The 21,853-nt window shown below is 40.3% G+C and overlaps 1 protein-coding gene across 6 annotated transcripts in view; it reads right to left on the reverse strand.

Moving 5' to 3' along the window:
• RBM47 (RNA binding motif protein 47) overlaps positions 1-21,853 on the reverse strand; it is a 214,140-nt gene that overhangs the window by 128,881 nt on the left and 63,406 nt on the right. For 2 of the 6 annotated variants that reach the window (XM_032496501.1, XM_032496527.1), the window contains exon 4: positions 18,471-18,629. The gene's annotated coding sequence lies outside the window, so the exon portion shown is untranslated. Of the gene's footprint in view, positions 1-17,357; positions 17,903-17,968; positions 18,075-18,470; positions 18,641-18,776; positions 18,930-21,853 lie in introns of those variants that run through there. The other 4 variants (XM_032496492.1, XM_032496510.1, XM_032496519.1 and 1 more) reach the window with 4 other exon arrangements.

Raw genomic sequence — 21,853 nt, forward strand, 5'->3', positions numbered from 1 at the left:
TTTCTGCTGATTTCTTTTATATTATTCCTAATTTTTAAAACATAAACTTTTGGGGGGTAGGGTATAGCTCAAGTGGTAGAGCGCATGCTTGGCATGCATGAGGTCCTGGATTCAATCCCCAGTACCTCCTTCAAATATAAAAAAATAAAATAAACCTCCCCCTCATAAAGCTAAATAAATAAATAATAAATTTATTATTTATTATTAAATAACAAATAATTACCTCCCCCTCATAAAACAAACAAAAAAGCAAAATGTAAACTTTTCATTTTAGTACAACATATATACAGAAAATGCACAGGTAAAGAGAGTATTTCTCAATGAATTTTCACAAACTGAACACACTGTGCCACTAGCACCGCCAAAGTCCTCATGTCCCCCTCGAGCACCATCCACCAAAGGTTGACGGCTATCCTTGACTTCAACATCATAGATTTGTTTGTCCATTTATGAACTTAGTAAATGGAGATCGTACAGTATATATTCTATTGGGTCTGGTTTCTTTCACTAAAAATTATGTTTGTGAGCTATGAGCATATTTTTACATGTAATAATAGTTGTTCACTGTATGTAGTATTCTATTAAATGAATAAATTACAGTTTTTAAATTCATTCTACTATTGATGGATATCTGAGTTGCTTCCAATTTGGGGTTATTTTTAATGATGATGCTAAGGGCACTGTTAAACTTATATTTTGGTGAACATATGTAATTTCTGGAGTGGAATTGCTGGCTCATAAGGTATGCATGTTTTCTGATATAGTGGAGCCTCTTTTTGGCACCTGGGACTTACATCAGTGCTTACTTTACATTTGCCTCCCTGCTTCCAGGACCTCACTCCTCCATTTGACCTCCACACAATGAATCCACTTAGCTTTGTTAACAACAGGACCAATCACGTGATTTGCTTCAAAACATTCTATGATGTGGGAATGTCCCAGTTCCTAATACTATCGTAATCAAGGTCTTTACTGTTTGGCCCATGTTAGTCGTTTATTCATTTAACAAATAAATGTTTCCAAACATGAGGCACCTCAAATCTGAGAGGAACACGCTAAAAAAGTAACAGCACTATAAGACAAGACATCCCAGAGCCAAGTTCAGGAGGAATCCAGAGGATCTGAGAAGATTCGAGAGGAGGAATGATTTGAGCTGATGCTAAGAAAAGATGGAGGGAGAAGTAAAGGACTGTCAAAGGAACAATATGTTGTAGTGAAAAAGCACATGCATCCACGGAGGAGGCAAGCATGTCTGATGTGACAACTACACGGGGTACTGATGTGTACAAGCCAGCTATGAGGCTGGCGTGTAGACTGAAGCTGAGTTTTGAACTGCCCAGTACAGTGTTCAAATCCTCCTTGCAAGCCCCAATTTCTCAATATGTATGACACCCACTGCTGATGTGCAAGCTGCTTTTAGCTAGTAATGAGTGAAGACATTTCATTTTAATGGTTTGGTTTATTGAAATGTGCATTAGAAAAATACTGGTTTTCCAGTGAAGGTAGGAAGATAAAGTTCCAATATATGTATGTAAGCAAAACAAGAGTTGATTTCAAGAAAATATGAATTAAATGATGATACAGGTGAAATATATGTGAGGGAAAATTGTACAGGTAAATAAGAAATGGTTAGTATTGGGAACCTAACATAGAAAGATGGAGAATGAGGGGCAGCTTTCAAATAGGAGAATGATGCAGGCAGTGTGTCTTTTACGAGGACAACTGCTGAGTCCAAGACAGCCAGTCACTGGCCTCATCTGTCACGCTCCTGTACCCCGCTTGCCCTTTAACTCACTGAGACAGTTCCACAGACTAGGCTTGCCTTGCCCCATGACCCTCCCTTCATAGCATAGCTGGGTGGTTGAGTGATGAACTTCAAAACCAGACTGCCAGGATTTGGACCCCAGCTCTCCACTTACTGTCGGTAACCTGGGCAAATTGTCTTTCTGCCTCATATGCCACTTCACTGGGTAGCCATGAGGACTCAGAATGTGCCTGGCATTCAGTACATATGTTAATTTAAATGATGGGTTTTATCTGCCCTAAAATGCACACTCCCTTTGATGCCTTGCAAAAACCAGATTTTTCAGAATCCAGCTGAAACCAAATGTCCACCAACTGATGACTAACTAGGTAAACAAAATGTGGTCTATCCATACAGTGGAATATTTTCCACCATAAAATGAAATGAAGTGCTGACATGTGCTGCAACACAGATGAACCTTGAAAACATATACGCTAAGTGAAACAAGCCAGACACAAAGGCCACATATCATGTGATTCTGTGTATATAAAATGTCCAGAATAGGCAAGCCTATAGATACAGAAAGTAGATTAGTGGTTACCAGTGGGTGGGAGAAAGGAAAATGGAGAGTGACTGTTTAACAGGCACAGGTTTTCTTTTTGGGGTCATGAAAATGTTCTGGAATTAGATGGTGGTGATGATTGCACAACTCTGTGAACACACTAAAAACCACAGAATTTGACACTTAAAAAAATGGTGACATTTATGACATGTGAATTATATCTCAAACAACAACAACAAAATCCAGCTAAAAGACCCCTCTCTTCCCTGACTACCCGCTCCTGTGGTCTCCCTGTTCAGATCACAAGCATCATTACACTACAGTAAGTTAGGGGAAGTCAGGTGTCCCCCCTGAAGGGTGAGCAGGTTGAAGGCAGACCAATGTATCAGAATGACCAGTATCCAGTAGTTCCTCTAGTAAATGCTCGCCAGTGGTAAGCAGAACATTACTACTTGAGGGAAGCACAGGCTTGGAGAGTAATTTATATTCTCAAGTGTACAGGTTCTAAAGTACCAACCCAGTAGCCAAAGATCTCATGCCCTTACACGGGGGCCCAACCCCTGTTGAGTATTAAAATTGTGTACAAAACAGCATAAAAAGCCCTTTCTTTTGCCATCGAGATTGAAACAAGCTTAGACTTGGATTTCTTTTTCTCTCCTGTCAACTAGGCTTGTTTGTGCTGGGCAAACATGCAAATTCTGAATTCAGAGATTGTTGGAGCAATGACAATCTTAGCTCTGATAATCACTGACCTGCCAAAGCTGCTGTTAGAAAAGCAGGTACAATCCTAAGATCCTGGCATGGAAGCCACAGTCTGGGTGAACACATGTTATGAAGTAAACACAAGGAGCAAAAATCCTGCAAACATGGCACCACTGAATGAAGCTGAGTGCCTTAAATGTACATTCCTTACAGTCCGCCTGCTAATCCTACTGTCATCGCTGACTCGGAAAAACAAGATGATGTGGAACATGTGAGCTATCTGCAGTGTTTGTAAACATTTCCAAACCTTTTTTGATATCCACTTTTATTGGGGGAGGCAAGTGTGAAGTAGAAGGAAATCAAAACTTTAATTTAGAAGGCCTGGGTTAGACTGTGGGTTCCATGTGAATTAAGTCATTTTTCCCAGGGAGCCTCAGAGTCCACCTCTGTCAGTTGGGGACTCTGAATATCCCACAGACGGTGCAAAGATGAAGAAAGTTAATGTGAGGGACAGCAGGTACCGAACTGCAGTACGGCTCAAGGACAATGGTGTGGAAAAATGCAGTCATATTACTAAAAGAGCTTAAAGGAAAGGCACAAAGACTTTTAAAAGTAGGAACCCAAGTGATTGTTCCTTCTTTTTCAGTTTCCATTCGTACACGCTTTGCCCAGGAGATAAAGTCCTTGTGATCTAGTTTCTTCCCCCATCTCTCTCTGGGGTCAGGGATTCCCGCCTAATTGGCAACTACCTGTTTTTCATATCTGAGCCTCTTTCAAGACTCATTCAAGAATCACATCTAGTCTAGAGCCAAATTGAGTGGCTTTGGACTCTGGCTCTGCCCTTACTATGCAATCCTAGCCAAGTTATTGAACCTCTCTGTAGCTCAGTCTTCTGGTCTGTAAAATGGGGACAATAATTGCATGTATTTCACAGTATTTTTATGTGGATTAAATGAGTTCATCTCTGTAAAGTGCTTAGAATAGGATCAGGCATGCTATTAACACAGGCTATTTAAAAAGTGTATTAAATTACAAGGAGTTTCCTAAAGTTCCCTCTTTCTCCCCCTATGCCTCCTCAGGTTAAACTGGTGCTACTGATTCCTCAGAGCATCTGGAATATTTCATGGTACTCATTTTTAATGTTGTCATTCTGTCAGTACTAGCCCATAAAACTCCTTTAAAACAGATCTTTTCATATTTCTAGAAGGTAAACATAGACACAAAATAAACGGTATTCAGTGAATCAATGGATGAATAAGAAATACCTCTATTATGGAAAATACAAAAAAGCTTTTTTTTTCCCCTTACATGTCTCACCTCATCTGTGAGCTCCTTAAGAACCCAGAGTATTTCTTACCCATTTTGTATCTCCAATGACTGATATAGAACCTGTTGTCTACTCAATGGATAAATGGCTGGAGTTACTGCCCCCCAAAAGGGCCCCCCAAAATACAGAATTTTCAAGAGTTCTGGAAGCATGTATTTGTTTAATATAGATTTTATCTCTCTATGGAGTTTAAAGAATCACCTAAGGACTTTTCATTTTAAATGACTTCAAGATACAAACTTGATAAAGCACAGGACAACTTCATTCTACTTAACATAAAGCTTTAAACTGAAGGCATCTTCAGGTCTCAATATATTCTACTAATAACCTTTCTCAAAGCCCAGCTCTGTTAGAAACTCATAAAGACCAAGACTCCTCTCAAAAAAAAAAAGTCTAACAAAATTGTGGGAGTATTTTAGTGACATCAGTAGGACCCAAGGAAAAATTCCCAGAACCTTAGAAGAGTGAAGAAGACATTAAGCTCTGAATCCATGGCAAAGGGAAAAACACACTTTGCAGGCTTTTCTAGCAGACTGCTGGTGAACGCTTGCATCATAAGAGCAGAGTTCAATTCAGCTTTGTCACTGACCTTCTCCCTCAAATTCCTTCCCTGACCCTGAATCTTCAGAAATAGATGGAAATTAAAAACTAAAGGCAAGCACACTGTTTGCTATATAGGACTGCAGTGGTTGTGGAGAGCAAAGACTCGCCTAGAACAAGGTTTTAAAACCTTGGCAATTGTGACTTTAGGGTCAGATAATTGTTTGTTGTAAGGGGCTATCCTGTGCATCTCAGGATATTTAGCAGCATCGCTGGCCTCTGCCCACAGATTCCAGTAGCATTCCATCCTTCCCAGACTGTAGCAACCAGCAATGTCTCCAGACATTGCCCTGTGCCCCCTGCACAATCTCCCCCAGTGGAGAACCACTGGTCTAGAACCACCAGTCTAGAACCACCTTGTATGTCAGCAATACTCACTATCTCAAATGGGATTCAGGAATCAAGAATCGAGTCTGTAAGAATTTAGTAAGATTTGTACAGGCCATCTAATCTAACAGTTTTCTACCTATGACTTAATGCCAGTCTAATCCATCCCTACCCCTCATTCCCATTTACTCCCACTACCTTGATCTTCCCTTTAGAAATTCTATGAATAGCAACCTTCTACATTTCTGAACCATGAAAGTAAAAAGACTTAGAGAAATGTGGGGCGGTGCAAAACATGTCTAGTCCAGAACCTCCCCTCCCTTCTATCCAATTTTAAAAGCGAGGAAATTGATGAGGTGCCACGTCCAAGGTCACTTGTCTGCTAAGCCCAGGGCAGATCCTGGTAAGAAGACTGGTCCTGGTCCAGGGATTTTCCCTAACCCCTTAACTCATTAAGGAAGCCTTACAAGAATCTGAATCCTGTGGGGGAGGGTATAGCTCAGTGGCAGTGTGTGTGCGTAGGATTAAACCCAGGACCTCCATTAAAAATCAATCAATCAATTAACCAATCAATCTAATTCACTCTCCCTTCCCTGCAAAAAAATAAAGATTCCTGACCACTATTTACCCTGGGGAAACTGCTTGACCTGTTAGTCCCTCATTTCCACATCTGCTAGATGAGAATCATAGTAAGACCTACTTCTTAGGATTGGTTCTATAGATTAAATAAAGTCATGTCTGGCATTATCGCAGGTGTTCCTTCAATGTCAGCTGTTATTGTTAGCCATTATTATTTTCTGTTTTTAACTTTCAACTTCAAACATTTAGTCATAGATAGCTGTTAAGCAATTATTCAAACACAAGCCTCCCTTTTTCTCTATATGATTACTATAGGTACACATATATAGTAGCCCTTCACCAAAGTATTTTTCTTATTGAAAACAGAATTTAAATAGATGTGAGACTTTCAGGTACTATATGTCATTTTGAAAAGTGAGCCACCTTATGCAAAATCAAAAATCACGTCATTTGGCCCAATTAAGCAATAATAAATTTGATTACACCTCATGGGCTCCACTGGTGTTGACATACTAGAATGAAAAGCTGCAGCCGTTGACAGTTTCTATAGCTATGATTGCAAAACATTATCCATCATAACCTCCTACCTCCACCCACTCCTAATGGTTTAGGACTTTCTAAAACATTACTTTTTTGGACTAAAGTTCTCCATTGCTTCAGACCACAAAATAGCATCTTATTCCTACCAATTTGGAAATACATGCTCAATCTTTTTTTTTTTTTTCTTTTTAGAATAACCACTAGTAGGGGAGGAGGGCTTACAGTGGTGGTACTAAAAATAAACCGCTAAGCTTCCATTCCTCCAAGCCCCAAAAGCCCTGTACCTTATTTGCTGTCATATGCCCAGTGCTTCCTCTAGAAGCTCGTGGGTTTGCTAAAAAAAAAATCAGCCTTTCACAATGTAGTTTAATGTGTCTGTACTGGCTTCCAGTTTCCACTCACATAACATGTGGACCTGCAGCAGATCCTACCTAAAGTGAGGTAAGGAAGAGACAAGAAATATATTTGCATGTCCTAAACAGATCTATTTGTATGTGCCAATATTTACAGCAAGAATTTGCATGCCTCTAAGGGGTTGTTACTCACAGGGAAATCCACTGTATTTCATGCTGTACTATTTTCTTTTTATACTTTGTAATATGAGTCTTTGTCCATGCATGATTTACACTTAGTTTTCAACATTTAATGTTATTTAATATAAACTAAATATATATTTATTATGTATTCTATACTAAATATATTAAATATATTTGATTATCTTAGCACATTCATATTTATACTATATTAGTGTATCAATATGTTAAATATATAACACAAATATCAAACATACATTTAATATTAAAGTATTAAATATATATATATATATATAGAATTAATTTGGATTAGAAGATTCTTAATGGCTAAAACTGTATTTAAGATTTTTTAAGTTAATTCACCCAAACCCATCCCCACCATCAGTTTCCTATACACTGTAGATGTTCAGTTATTGTTACAGAATTGTTTAGTCATTTGTGATATACTAAAAAAAGGTCACACCTTATCTATGCAAATTTGGACATAATGAGAACAAGAAATAATGAAATCCAAAATAGTTGCCTGTGAAGAAGTGCATCCTCTTCTTGCGGGAGGTGCTGGATACAAAAGGGAGACTTTCAACATCTCTTCGGGATGTTTAACAGGCATCTCAGTAAACATGCCCCAAACTGAACTCTTGATTCCCTCTGTCCCCCTCACACCTGTTCTCCTTCAGTTTCCCCCCATCAAACCCAGTAACTCCAGCCAGAACCCTCACTCCTTCCTCCACACCTACATCTTGGTATTTCTCTCAGCCATTGGTGAAACCCCTGCCACAGCTGAACTGAGACGGTAAAAAAGGCAAGAGGATGCACAGAAGAAATGGCACCCAATTAACCAGCTTCTCTCCGCCTACACTGTCAGCTTCAAAAAGGAACTCCTAATTTTCTCGCTTTGTCTGCTGCAACAGCCTCCCTGCAATCCAGTGCAATCCAGTCTTCACCCAGCAGTCAGTTACCTTTTAACAAGTAAATCATTTTTCATGGCTTCCCATTGGGCTCAGGAGTGACAAAACTCTTTCCCATGGTCTGGAAGGACCTACATTCTCTTGGACTCAGTTACCCCCATGACCTCACCTCACGCCCCCACAACTCCTTGCTCACTGCAGCAACAATAACCTCCTTTACGTCCTTGATATGCCCAGCTTTTCCTAGCCTTAGAACCTTCATAAATGTTACTTCTAGCAATGATCTTTCTTCCATCAGACACCTTGAGTATCACTTCCTTGGAGGAGCCTTCTCTGACCACTCTAGCTAAAAATCCCACCTTCTGTCATCTAGTACCTCTTAGTTCCTTCAGAGTACTGAATCCCATCTCAACCCCCAAAGAAAGCCCCATGAGGGCAGAGAACTTTTATTCTCCCCTGCACACCTAGTACCCAGTGTCGGGCATGTAGCAGCTACTCAATAAATAACAGTTGAGTCTGTGTCTACTTTAGAAAAATATGTTTTTTTCAATGTCTAGTTTGAACTAATTTAATTCATATTTATCTTTTTTTCAAGTGTACCTAATTACTAAGTCTTTATTTTGATAAATTTTTTCTAACTCATAAATAATTACCACTAGCTCCACCTACATAGTATATTGTTAAAGTCAGGTCTAATTTAACATTTATATGCTATTCATTTTTAATGTCCCATTCAGTACATATAAGTAATAAAATGATTTGCAGAAAGTACAAGAAATATTAGCAGATTGTTAGGTTTTTTTAAAAAATTTCTCAAATTGTCCAGTTACTATCAATCGTGATGATAGCTTCCGAATCAGCTTTAAAAAATGAAAAAATACCGAAATAATTCTAAATCAGCCACAAGCCATTATCAACAATAGTCAGAAATAACTAAGAGGGGAAGGTATAGCTCAGTGGTAGAGAACATGCTTAGCAGGCATGAGGTCCTGGGTTCAATCCCCAGTACCTCCATAAAAATAAATAAGTAAATAAATAAACCTCCTTACAATGCCCCCCAAAAACCCAAAAATAAATTTAAAAAAATAAATAACTAAATCCCAGGATCCTCATGTACTTTCAGCAGAATTTATATATTACTGCTTTTTCTTCCTTTTTTTTTTTTTTGCAAAGAATCCTCCTGGCTTGTACACTCACCTTTAAGATCATTTCTGGGGTCCCCAACCTAGTAGCTACAGGATTCCACCAGCCACTGGGAAAGTCCTTTACAGTGCCAAGTGATGGATCTAAAAAGGGCATGTGGGCACACAGAGGGAGCTGTACCTCCAAGGACCAAGAAATACAATTCTGCCAAACCAAGGAAAACTGTGCAATGCAGAGAGAGAGAGTGAGGCTGGGGCTAGCAAATCAGTATGACAGATCAGAGAGTGGTTGTGCCACTCGGTAAAGGCAAGACCGAAGTTTTGTAAAAGGTTCTGGAGAAATATTAAAGACTCGGACAATGACACCAGCCCTCATTTCATGCCAGGTCAAGGGAGAACACTTAACTGAGCTTGGCAATCGAGAAAAAAATCTAAATGGAATCTGCAGCAGCAGTTGGCATTTGGCCAAATCTCAAAGGTCAAAAGAGATAGCTTAAAAAAAAAATAAACTTGTCTTGACATTTACTTTCAGAAAAATCATTAATTATAATTAAATGACAAAAGAAAATGTGATCAACAATATAGCAACATGAGTTAGTCAAGTGCAATTATCTGTAGGGCATGCAATTCACAAGACTGGTTCAAAACAGAGCTGTAAGACTGAGATGGAAATCACAAAAAGATTGCCAAAGACGAGGCTTTGATTTGGAAACAGAGAAGTGCTGGAGTGATTGCACCATCCCCACACTTAGCTCTGCCTTGCTCGTTACTTAGTCATCTGCCTCCATCAGGGGCTCGCAGTGGCACAGAAAATAATGAAACCAGAGGAACCAGAGAAAATATGGCAGCTTAGCAGGAAAGGTCTGGGGGGAAAAAATCATGCGTATTCAGAAAGATGTGTTCGTGGTTAAACTTTAAGTAGAACACACAAATAGTACTACACTTTCAGTCATACTTGTGCTGTATAAAAAGCCTGTGTTTTATTCATTTATTCGACAAATAGTTATGGAGTACCTACTCAATGGCAGACTCTGCTCTAAGGTGCTTGGAACGCATGAATAAATGAAGCAGACGTTCTAGTGGGAAGAGACAATGAGCCATATAATCATATAGCATGCCAAAAGGTACTATATAAAAAAAATTAGTGGGGAGGATACAGCTCAGTGGTAGAGTGTGTGCTTAGCATGCACGAGGTCCTGGGTTCAATCCCCAGTACCTTCATTACAAAAATAAATACCTTCCCCCTCCTCCAAAAAAAAAAAAAGAGCAGGGTAGAAGCCAGAAAGTACTGACAGGAAGGAGGAATTGCTGTTTTAGAGAAAGGGAGGAAGAGTAAAGACTTGAAGGTGAAAAAGTGAACCATGGATATATCTGGGGAAGATGGTTCCGAGAGGGCGAAGAGTCAGTGCAAAGGCTCTGGGGTAATAAGTGGTGGTTACAGCAAAGTGATGAGGGAGTGAGTGATAGGAGGTGAGAATAAAGAGGTAATGGGACTAGAAATACAGTGCCTTATTGGCTTTTGAAGGAGATGGAGGCTCTGGAAAGTTTTAACAGGGAATTATCATGGATACTGTGCCAAGAACCAAGTATAAGGGGTGAGAGCAAAGGTGGAAGCAGGGAGAAGAGACAAGCAGATTCTGCAGATCCACTGCCAATTTCATTGATTAACCCTAGCGAAAGGGGCTTAAAGGGTAAGACCTTTCATACATCTCTAGGATGTGTGAGAACAGGGGTGTTATCGTTTGATTTCAGGGTCTGTGTGCCTCCTACACTTCCCGCTGGAGGGGTGAGTCCTAGGATCCACTCTGGAAAGGGTGAAGGGAGAATATTCTGAGATCCCTGCCTCCCTAGGCTTGGGCTCAGCAGCTGGGAGTGATTTGTCTATAAACATGGAGCCACTGCAGATGCAAGGTACAAAGTCCAGGGCTCACTTGTACCATCTGAGCTGGTAGTTCCTGTTTGCTCACTGGCAAATCTACATATACCTGAGGTGGATCCTGGAACCCACAATGTAAGGCAAAGAGGAAAGGAGGTCCCTGGGCCAAAATATTTGCACCAAGTGGGAAGAGCTAGCTTGTTACTGGATTCCCTTTGCTCTGCAAATAGCATTTCACTAGAGGCAATTCTCTCAATACTTGTTTGGCCACCTGCCCTCCTTCCTCTTGTCTTTCCTTACCCAAGAGGACACCAACAGTCCCACCAGAAACACCACCCCACTGTGGCTCAGAGATCTGTATATTCACTTGATGTTGTCCTTCCCCTCTTGATCTCTGTTCCATCTCCCCAGTTAAAAAAAAATTTTTTAAAAAGCACTTTTTCCCGGTAATTATCTAATACATTCCTTCTAATACATGCAATTTTGAAAACTGCATTTTTCCCCTTCCCATAATTACCAAGTAATGAGTCTGGGCCTTTAAAGGATGATAAAGAGCAGAAAAAAGAGGTATAAACTTTTAAACAAATTGATGGGCACCCAAGCACTGTCACAATTTGTCCCCTCAATGGCTGTAGCCTCCCATATCGTGCCATGCTTTCAGAGGCTTGGCTGTGGATAAATCTTCCATTCTGGCTCCTTTCTGAGTTCATTATATCTCCATCATATTTCCTCTATCCAACAATATTTGCTAAAATGCTCTGGAAAAAGTAGAGGTCATCCAAATAAATATGATCCATAATACACACCCATGGGATGCAAAGACGCTGTTATTTTAGAAGTTAATGAATTGGGCAAGATTCTTATTTTATTTATTGAGCACTCAACTATAAGCTGGGGACATTGAGGGACACAAATACTATTCAGACATAAATCCTGCCTCCAAGGAATTTACTTTCTGTTTGGTAGGGAAAACTGTACAGGTACAAAAGTAGCAGGTGATGTACAATGCCATAAGAAGGACACATAAGACCCTGTGGCACTTCTGAGAAAAGTCTCATACTATACATTACGATTTCTGACTAGTTAATGCTAACCAACAGAAGTCATAATAGGCACTACTTAAGTTTACTGTATTAAGTTCTTTTACACAGAATAGTTCTACTTTGCATTAGCCATTTCCAGACTCTATACTCTGTCTTCAGCAGGACATTTGGCAGTCTCTCACTCAATAGATAACAGCATCATTCTTTTTGCTTCTAATCAACATCTTATAGTTTCCTGAGAGAAAAGAAAAATGCACCTTGGCGATTCTAAATTACACTTTCTCCATACAGCTAAGATACAAAAACCAGAAGGAACTTAGCAGAATAGTGCCAGCCTACAACGGGCAATGGCCACTTGGTCAAACCAAACCCAAGGAGTGATCTTAGGAAAAGAATCCTGGATGCCAACCAGCAGAAGACGTCACAAAAGGAGTTAGATAAGAATTCAAACACAGAAACGCATCCAAACATGATGTCTATGTATATCATGCTGACTATGTACCATCTCATACCGACTATGTGCCAGGCAATGTTCTAAGTCTTATTTATCCAATAGATTAATTTAATCCTTATAACAGTCCTATGAGGTAGACATTTTACAGTTGGGGAAACTGGGTCACAGAGAGATTTTTTTTTTTAAGGTAACCTGCCTGAAGTCCCAAAAGTGGCCAAGCCAGGATTTATTTGAACCAAGTCAGTTTGAATTGAGTGCAAATGGTCATCTTTTTCCCCCAGATTGTCATTTTCCACGCTGGCTAACCACCTTTTCCTCCTCTCCACATGTGACCAAATTTTGCTGACTGCCCCAAGAACAAACTAGCCCGAGAGCTGAGCTCTCCTCTGCATCAGCATGCTGTAGCCTTTGCCTTTTAAAATCTAATTAAACTCCAAGGTAAATTCTCAACCACCACATTCTTCCCTGCCAAAGTCTAAAATATAGTAAGATCATCTGCATGGAGAAATACATCATAGATATTAGCTGATAGAATTTTTTAAAAAACGAAAACATCAGGCCATTGAATTTTCTGTTAATAATAAGTTGCAGTGCCCCATTGAGTTCTCTGTGTCACCAAATCCTCCCAGTTGTAGTTACACAAAGGCAACTTTGTCTTGAGAAGGCTACTGAGAAGATGGGCCTAATCTTGGCAAGGGCTTGGTGTACCGAGAACCATGTTATTATTTTTAAAAATAAATAACAAACAAAAAGAAATATTATTTAAGCCATCTTTTCAAAAAGCACAGTGCTATTATCATCACGGACATGGATCCTTACTTTTAGAAACATGACTATTTTACCTGAGCTTAAAAGGTTCAAATATACATTTTCAGAATGGCAATCAAATTGATCTAAGAGAATTAACACCTGAAAAAAAACCTCCTTCATTTCATTAAATATTTCTTGGCGTGATGTGAAATGCTTTACAAAAATGATTGAGCTGGGTCTCAGTGCTCTGAAAGGTAAATACTTTTTATTATAATTTTGCAGGTTGGTATTTCCTTGGTCAGGGGGAGAAGTCCTGTTCCTGTTTCAGCTACACAATGCCCCGCATTCATTGTACACCCACCCACTGCGCGTTGGTATATATAGTTAACTCTTGCTCACCCACATATGGATTATCCATAGCTTCTGGGATCAGGTTGTCTTTCTCCCCAGTAAACGGAAACTTGAGGAATATGAGCAAAATTGCTATTAGCCAAAGCAAAGCACAATCAGGAGGCTAACACTGTCAGCAACTCCTCTTTCATTCAATATATACCCACCTATTATGGTCTTGGTACTGGGCCGCCATGCTCCTGAAAGAACCAGAAACATACAGCGTTCCCAAAGACAAATATCACGATTTGAGACGAGAGATTGTTTTCTTGATTAATGTAAATAAACGGCTGTAATTTATAAGTAGACATTTTGCACTACCGGGAATCTGCTGAGACCAAAGGATTGATATTTTCTACAAATCACAAAGGGTTTTCAGGGTTATACTAGCACTTTGTCTTCTGATGTCATCTCTCCTGAGTGGGCTTCAGAAAGCTAGAGAGTGTACTTTTGATTTCTAAAATGACTCCACTCTTAAAATCTGATGGAGTTTACCAAAAAAGCAACAGTTACATAGTCAATCACTTCTATTATTGTACCAGTTTCCTTATGTATTGTATTTAACATATAAAATGTACACATCTAAACACACCCACAAATCACTTTGGTATGAACTAAGTTCCTAAGATGACAAAAGTGATATACATAATGAAAAAGAAACTTCGTATTAAATACATAAGTTACGTAAACTGAGCCACAATCTTTTTTTTCAGGTGCCCTTAAACCACTGCAGAAAGTAGAGGAAAGGCAGAGTGGGAGTGCAGTTGAAGGGGTGTGCCTTTTGTAATCAGTTTACTTTTGGCTGTAGCAAGAGATGGCATCTTGAACTCATTCAAAGCAGCCATCTATTGCAGTGCATTGGGAGCATTTGAATTACCAAGGGTGGGGGGCAGTGAGCCTCAAATTCCTACAGTCACCAGTTCACCTGCAATATTTGAGGGCATTGACAATCTCCACATGAGCTTTCTGGTGAATTCCACATTATTTAAAGGTGGAACTCACCTGTTTCGTGGCCATTTATTCCTCCAGACACTCCCTCCCCTTCTACTTTAACTGGAAAATTCCTTCCTCACCCCCTTTTCAGAGCAAAAAGTAAGAGGTTCTGAAAAGAGGGGGTACACTGACTTCAAGGGAAGGATATCGTTTTCCTGTCTCCTCTCCCCCATATGGATGCTGACAGGATAGACAAGGAGGCAACTGTGAAAGAGGCAGAAACAATCAGAAAGCAAGCTCAGACCATCTCAGGAGTGTTTTACTGACAAGATGATTCAGGACCACACACAAAAAGTGGCAGGATGCCATTTCCCCCTAAATCCTCCAGTATGCACGATGTTTCTAACAATTTGTGGTGGCAGTTGAACAATTACTTATTATCATTTCTACTCTAGTTCTCTGGAGTTTCTAAAGGGCTTCTATCTCGTATCCCAGGTCATCCCTGCATTGCCATTATTGCAAATCTTTTTGCAATTGTTCTTTGAAGCTGTTCACTCTGAGCAGGTGGTTGTGTTGACTAACATGCAACTCTTAACGATATTAAACCAGAAAATCAACATCATCATAAGATACAGAGACTGCTCCCAAGAGGAAAAATCTCTCTCTTGATCAGGCCAGCAGCTAAATCATTCCAATATAACCTTTAACTTGGAATCATTCCAAAAAACACTTTTTAAACTGATTTACATATTCATTGTAATTTCACAAACATTTGGCACACAAAGTCTAGATTAACGCAAAAATCTATTCTTTTTCTAAGTCTTCTGAATCCCAAACTTTAGTCCTCTTCAGAGTCTTTTCTTGGATTTTGCATCCTCTGGGAAAACTGAATCAGTTTCCCTTGAACCTTGGTCCAACTTTAAGGAGATCTCCCTCCCCCTCCACCAGCACCCCTACATCCATTCCCTGGCCCTTTCCTGAAATATCAGAAGGGACTTGAAATGTGGAGGTGGAAACCTGTCTGAAATAGGCAAATACTTTCCTACAGCAGTCGAAGCTCAGTCATTTGGGACATGATTTATTTTTAATCATCAGATCAAGAGGAGAATTTGGAAACCAAATTCATTTTGTAGGAAAATAATTTCATTTACTCTAACCTTCTAATCTTTGTTTAAATTACTGAGAACAGGTTCCGTTACTAGTAAACCAAAGAGAACAGTCTAATCTGAATGCTTTTATCATGTGAGGGGAAAAAAAAAATGGGAGTCATCTTAAACACTAGTCAGAGCAAGTACAGAGGACGCGTGTCCAGAGGCACATAGTTTCCTTGCTTTGTATCTTGATCTCACCCTCAGTGTCGCCAACTGCTTTGGGCAGAATCCTTTCACAATTTAGAGCATCAGAGTAATCAAAAATACTTTGACAATGAAAACTGTGGAGATCGGAGTAAAAAGATGATGGCAAATTTTTAATCCTACAAACTTCTGAGAACTCAATAACCAAATAAACTTTCAAAATTTGATTCATTTTCAGCATATGTTCACAAAAGACTATTGAGCAGATAAATTTAAGTGTACCCTAGTCAGATAAAGAAGCATGGCAGTTAGACTAGCAGCTTGGCTTTTGTCAATTTATTTCTTCCCTAAACAAATATTGAAAGTTAATGATGAAGCTGAGTTCTTGTGAAATGTCTGATTCCTCATTCTCCCAGTATGCAGTACTTAAGTCAGAGAGACCAACACTATGTACAGCAGAACAAGGTGAAGGGAAAGGTAGACCAGAAAAAATACAAAAACCCAAATCTTTTTTTTCCTCCTCCTGTTTCCCCTTCAGACTGGGTTGGTTTTGTTTCCCTCCAAGATTTCAGTTCATCAATCTGACAAAGAGTATTATTTAAATTAACAGCAACACAAAGTCCCACAAAGTGCTATCTCATTGCCTTGATTGAGTTTGCCTCTAGGTTGTCTCCGGTTTGTCTATAGGTTGTGTTTCATGCTGCTGACAACCTTACACGTTTTACAATTGGTACCTGCAATTCTCAAGATCTAAACTGCAGTTGTGCTTAAAACTGCGACAACTTCATGTTTGTGTTGTCAACCCTGTCTTTTCTCTGCCTCCAGCATTAAAAGTTTTAAAGAACACGTTTCTTATCTACATTCCTGTAAAGAAAACTGAGTGAGCCGTTAAAATGCCACTAGAAAAAAGTTGATTTTTCGTTCAAATCACTACGGCCTATGAGTAAGTACCCTGAGGACACTATCTTTCTATCACTTTGATAAGCCTTCATGAAAGAAGCTGCATCCCCAAATGCCTTGGGACAGTACCCAAGAGTAGATGAACTTTTACCTAATTAAAAAATGAATCACTTATTTGAAAAATTCCACTTCATTTATTTTAACTGATTTCTTAAATATCCAGTGACTGGTGATTTGCCAGCTGTCATAGTTCATCAGCCCTACAGTTTCAGGCAGATTGAAATTTTAACAACTAAGCCTGCACTCAGGGTTACCTTGGGAGGTAAATGACTGCAGGAAGACATTCCCCCTTCCCCCGGCCTAAACACTCAAATGAGATGCCTGTCACCAATGTTTCCTCAATTTCACTTTACTAATGAGTCTAAAAAGTCACCTGTGCCTCTGCACAGCCCAATCATATGCTTTCAAGGACAAAAAAAAAAAAAAATCTGTCCCTTGTATGGAAAAGGTTTCATCACCAAAGGAAACATGATGGGGCTGACTGTACATGATTTTCTGCTTTTCCAGAAGCTGACACTTTTAAAATCTTTTTCTAAACCGTTGCTTTCCCATTAAATATACCAGAGTCGGAAGGGGGATAGTAGAATAAGGGAGATAAGGGCTAAAAAGAGAAGAAAACAAAATTTCAAAATTGGGACCCAAATGTAAGATTAAGGGACAGTAGTTAGAAGGATTGCCAAAAACTACCTTACCTTTGTTATGTATTTGCGGTCGCCCACTTCAGAAATTTACACCATTCACAGCCGGGTAGCAATTTACACAGCTAGGAAGTAACCTACCACATCTTCTCGGCCTCCCTCTTTTTAATGTAAAACCAAAATAAGGAGTGTCCAGCTACTCCCCACTGTGCCGCTTAAAGCAACAGATCGTTTAGGCTTAGCTCCCAGACTCTGGGAATTCCAGTTTGTCAGAATTTCTTAACCTTGGAAACCTGAAGAGAGAAACTCTCTACGAGGACAACTGCCCGAGTCCTGGCTTCTCACTGTCCCAAGCTGCACATTCCAAAGTGGGAAGCAGGAGCGATAACCAGAAGGCAGCTCTCTGGGGCTAAATTCCTGGCGGGAGCGAGAACTTGAAAGCGCGGCGACTCCACTGGCAGAGCGGCGCCGGATCCGCACCCCGGGGAGATCCGCGGCCCCGGGAGCCCTGCTGCGTCCGGCGCTGCGCACGGGGAGCGCTCGGAGTCTCGTCTACAGCTCTTCCCTGTTCCCTCCGCCCTCCTCCTGTTGCCCTCCCCCAGCCGAGGCCGTTCGCCTCACAGTAGCAAGGTTGTCTCTCGTCTACTCCCTTCCCTTAAACTCACCAAACCAGATTTTTACTCCCAACACCGGCAACTTCCCGTAAATCTGCACTGAAATTTTATCCTGCTTGCTGAGCCTCCACTGGCTGAAGGCCAGTGCAACATTCCTGTTGTTTTAGGAGCGCAGATACCTTTGCTGAAGGTTGAAAAAAAAAAAAAAAAACAACTGCCTTGATCGGGAGGATCTGGGGACTTCACCAGACCGACTTCTCTCCCTGCTCAAAAAGTCACATCCATTTCAGACAGTCAGAAATGGCCCCAGAAGTGGCACCTGCTCCACCTGAGTTCATCTGTCCGCATCAGACGTCTGGCCCCCTTTGGGCTGTTGAGGGAAACCAAGCAGAACCGTGTTTGAGGAATAAGGAACCTGCTTTTGAATCACAAGCCGATCAGTACACCCCACCCTCGTTCTTCCCCCAAGTAAAGAAGTCGTTTAACCAGGTAGGATCACAGCGAACACGGTGGCGTGCCCGATGGAAGGGGGGACCTCCCAGACTGTCCTTACCTGAGGCAGAGCACCGCTTGGACGAGCGCAGGAAGGAACGTCACACGGACCAAACCCTGACCTTTGCCGGGGCCTTCGCAGCAGGGCCTGGGGCCTGGGCGCTGCTGGCTCAGAAGTGGCTCATTTTAATGCGCTCTGACCTAAAGTTACAGCTGGTTTCTAGAAAGGGAACAAAAAACACTGCATTTAAAAACAGCAACCAAGCCCTCTCTTAACCTTGACTGATCTCTGGGGAGTTGGCTCTAACCCCCACCCCATCCCCATCCCGAAGAAATCCGCAATCTGGGCCCCACCCCGCCGCATTACCTGTTTATGCAAGAGTTAAGGAGCCTCACGCATTTCAATAGAGCGCTAAGCCTGTTTGTAGGCGCGTAATCGGCCAACGGGAATCGAATTCTGTGACTAAACAGACTAGAAGAGGAAGCAGGCACTACCAGGAACCTAAAACGGAGTTGTGATTTCGGGTTGCAATGTCATTCAACTGAGAAAAAAAAAAAAAAAAAAAGTGCTGCTTCTCATTGGGCTCTTTAGTGAAGGAATAGTCCAAAAATATTTTTCTTGCTGGTTAAATGAGTTAATACATGCACAGAGCTTAGAACAGTGCCTGAGACATTGTGTTAGTGGCCGTAATTATTGTTGTTGTTATTTGTATTTGTACTTGACTTTTTTCTAAAGAGAAGTGGTCGTGACCAGAAAAGTGGGCTTTTGATCCAGCACAGCCACTAACTGTAAGGCCATGAGCCAGTTTTTCTTTTTTCTTTTTTTTTTTTTAACCTCTCCCAGCTTCCATTTCTGAAAGAGTTTAACAATCAGATTTTTGCAGTTTACATTCATTGTGGGAAGTCTTGAAAATAATGGAAAATAAAGTTTCTATAAAATAGTGTCCTACTGGTTTTCATCTCATTTAAAAGTTGCAAGATGGACAGGATACATGGAGATAAATTGGCCTCTACATTCCACGAAATTCGCTGATGGAAAGGAAGCTCAGGACCCTGGACATAGCAATCAACCTTGGACACATGCTTCATTCTAATTTGGATTTAGGCACTTCATTTGCTGCCTGACCCTGGGGAGAGTTACTTATTTGGTTAGAAGCTAATGCTGAACAAATAATGGTCACTGTATTTTGAAAAATAGTGTGAAATAGAAGGAAATAATTTTTAAATTCCTCATAAATATTCCAAAGTGATTTTTGAAGGCAAAATGTGCTCAGTGCTGACACACTTTTTCCTCCACTTAACTTCATTTTTAAAGAAAAAAATCATCGTCCCTCTATATGAATGAGGCCCTTTGCACTTCACTGAGCACATTCACCCACCTCATTCACCCACTTCATCTTACCTGATCATACAAATCAATCCTATGAGGTACTTTATCCCCATTTTGCAGATTGAAGACACTGAGGTCAGTGCAAGTTTTCCCTGAGTAGTGAGGCCAGCATAGTTCCCAGTTCTAGTTCAATCTAAAAGCAGCATGTGCCACCTTTGGGAAAAATGATTCCTTCAAACCAGCAAAGAATTCTGAAACATTTAAAATCCCTTTGATTTTTTTTTTTTAACCTTCCCTATGGCGCATGATTTAACTGAGATCAACTAAACATTTTCTGAGTTTCAGGTTCATTCCATGTCAGAATATAAGCCAGGGTGAACCATGAAGAGCAGGCAGTGAGATCTCTCCTCTGTTCTCTGACCACACCTAAGGGCTGACATTCCCAGGTAGGGGACAACGGTCCACAGCCATGAGACAACTTAAAAACTCCAGCTCCACGTTCACTGGATTTTAATTTTCTTTTTCCAAATGTATGGCCTTGAGCCTCTCAGTGTCAGAGACCCTGTGCATTATAGAATACAAGAGGGGACATTCTCAGGCTCACAGATTTTTCTGTCTCAGAACAGGTTTTTCCATGGGAAGCCCTGGGCCAAACCTGGGTAATAACGACCAGGAATAATAAAGTGAGTCTGAAAGCGTGGAGATCAGTGACTATGGGTGAGCTGAGCTGCAGGCAGGGAAGATGGCCCTTGAGGAGGCCCAGTTCCCTGCAAGCAAGTCCTTATGGCAGTTCTGAGTTGGCGACTTTCTCTCAAATATTGCCTGGCACTTCCGCTCCTTTTTCTCAGTTTTGCACACTGCCACTTAGTAAGTGGGTATAATTCTTATTCCCAACTACTTCCCACTGCTCTCCCCAGGAATATGGAGAAAATAAAACAGGTTTTTTTAAGTGGCAGGCAATAGTAGAAGAAAGTGAGCGTTCATTATTACTTCTTTGTGGCTGACCTTGACCCCTGTTTATTATTTTTATTATGATTATGATTATGATTAATTCTCAGGCAGACCTTATGAACCTGGGGTATTTGAGGTCTGCAGATCCTTGCCTTTTGCTTTCTGTTTTTTTCTTTCCCATCTACGCAAAAGGCAGAGCGCTAGAGTGAATGCAAATAGCACGGAGATTCGTTTCCCATAGATGTGAGTTTGAATCTCAGGTCTACTTCTTAGTTTTGTGATGCTGGGCAAATTTCTTAACTGCTCCGAGCTTCAGTTTCTTCATTTATAAAATAACAACTACTCCCTCTCTGGATTTCTATGAGTTAAACGAAAATGAAATGCAATGAAAGACAAATACTGTATAATACTCCTTATATATGGAATCTAAAAAAATACAACAAACTAGTGAATATAATGAAAAAGAAGCAGACTCACAGATATCGAGAACAAGTTAGTGGTTACCAGTGGGGGAGGGGAGGAGTATTTAAGGGTGGGAGTGCGGGAGGCATAAACTATTGAGTGTAAGATAGGCTCAAGGACGTATTGTACAACACAGGGAACAGAGCCAATATTTTGTAATAACTGTAAAAGGAAAGTAACCTCTAAAATTATATTTTAAAAAAATTTTTTTAAGTTTAATAATGAGGGGTATAATCTCATTACAATTCTTGGCACATTGTAGGTATTCCAGAAATGATATTTCCTTTCATACCTGGAAAAACCTACTCTACAGCTTAAAGAATTGTCTTTTACACATTTAAACCTTAGATCAAATAACATTATTCCAAGGCACCCTCATCAATAGAGGCAAGCCTCAGACCTTTGTAGAGAACCACAGTACAATGATAACCACACATCTACAGAGAATTTCCAATGATGTATTATCATCTTTGTTCATCAGAAATCTGTGAGGTATGTATGGGTAAGGCACAAAGCATTTGTATCACCCATTGCTCAGATTAGGAAACTGAAGTTTGCTCCAAGTTGCTAGTAACTGGCAGAGCCAAGGAGTCTTTTTGTTGTTGTTTGGGTTTTTTTCCTTAAATGGCTTTTCACTATTCCTATTGCCAGCACTATCATTTTGCTATTCCTATACCCAGTTAGGGAACAGAATCAAGGAG

The sequence above is a fragment of the Camelus ferus genome, chromosome 2 (assembly GCF_009834535.1).
Source record: "Camelus ferus isolate YT-003-E chromosome 2, BCGSAC_Cfer_1.0, whole genome shotgun sequence".
In the NCBI taxonomy this organism is placed as follows: domain Eukaryota; kingdom Metazoa; phylum Chordata; class Mammalia; order Artiodactyla; family Camelidae; genus Camelus; species Camelus ferus.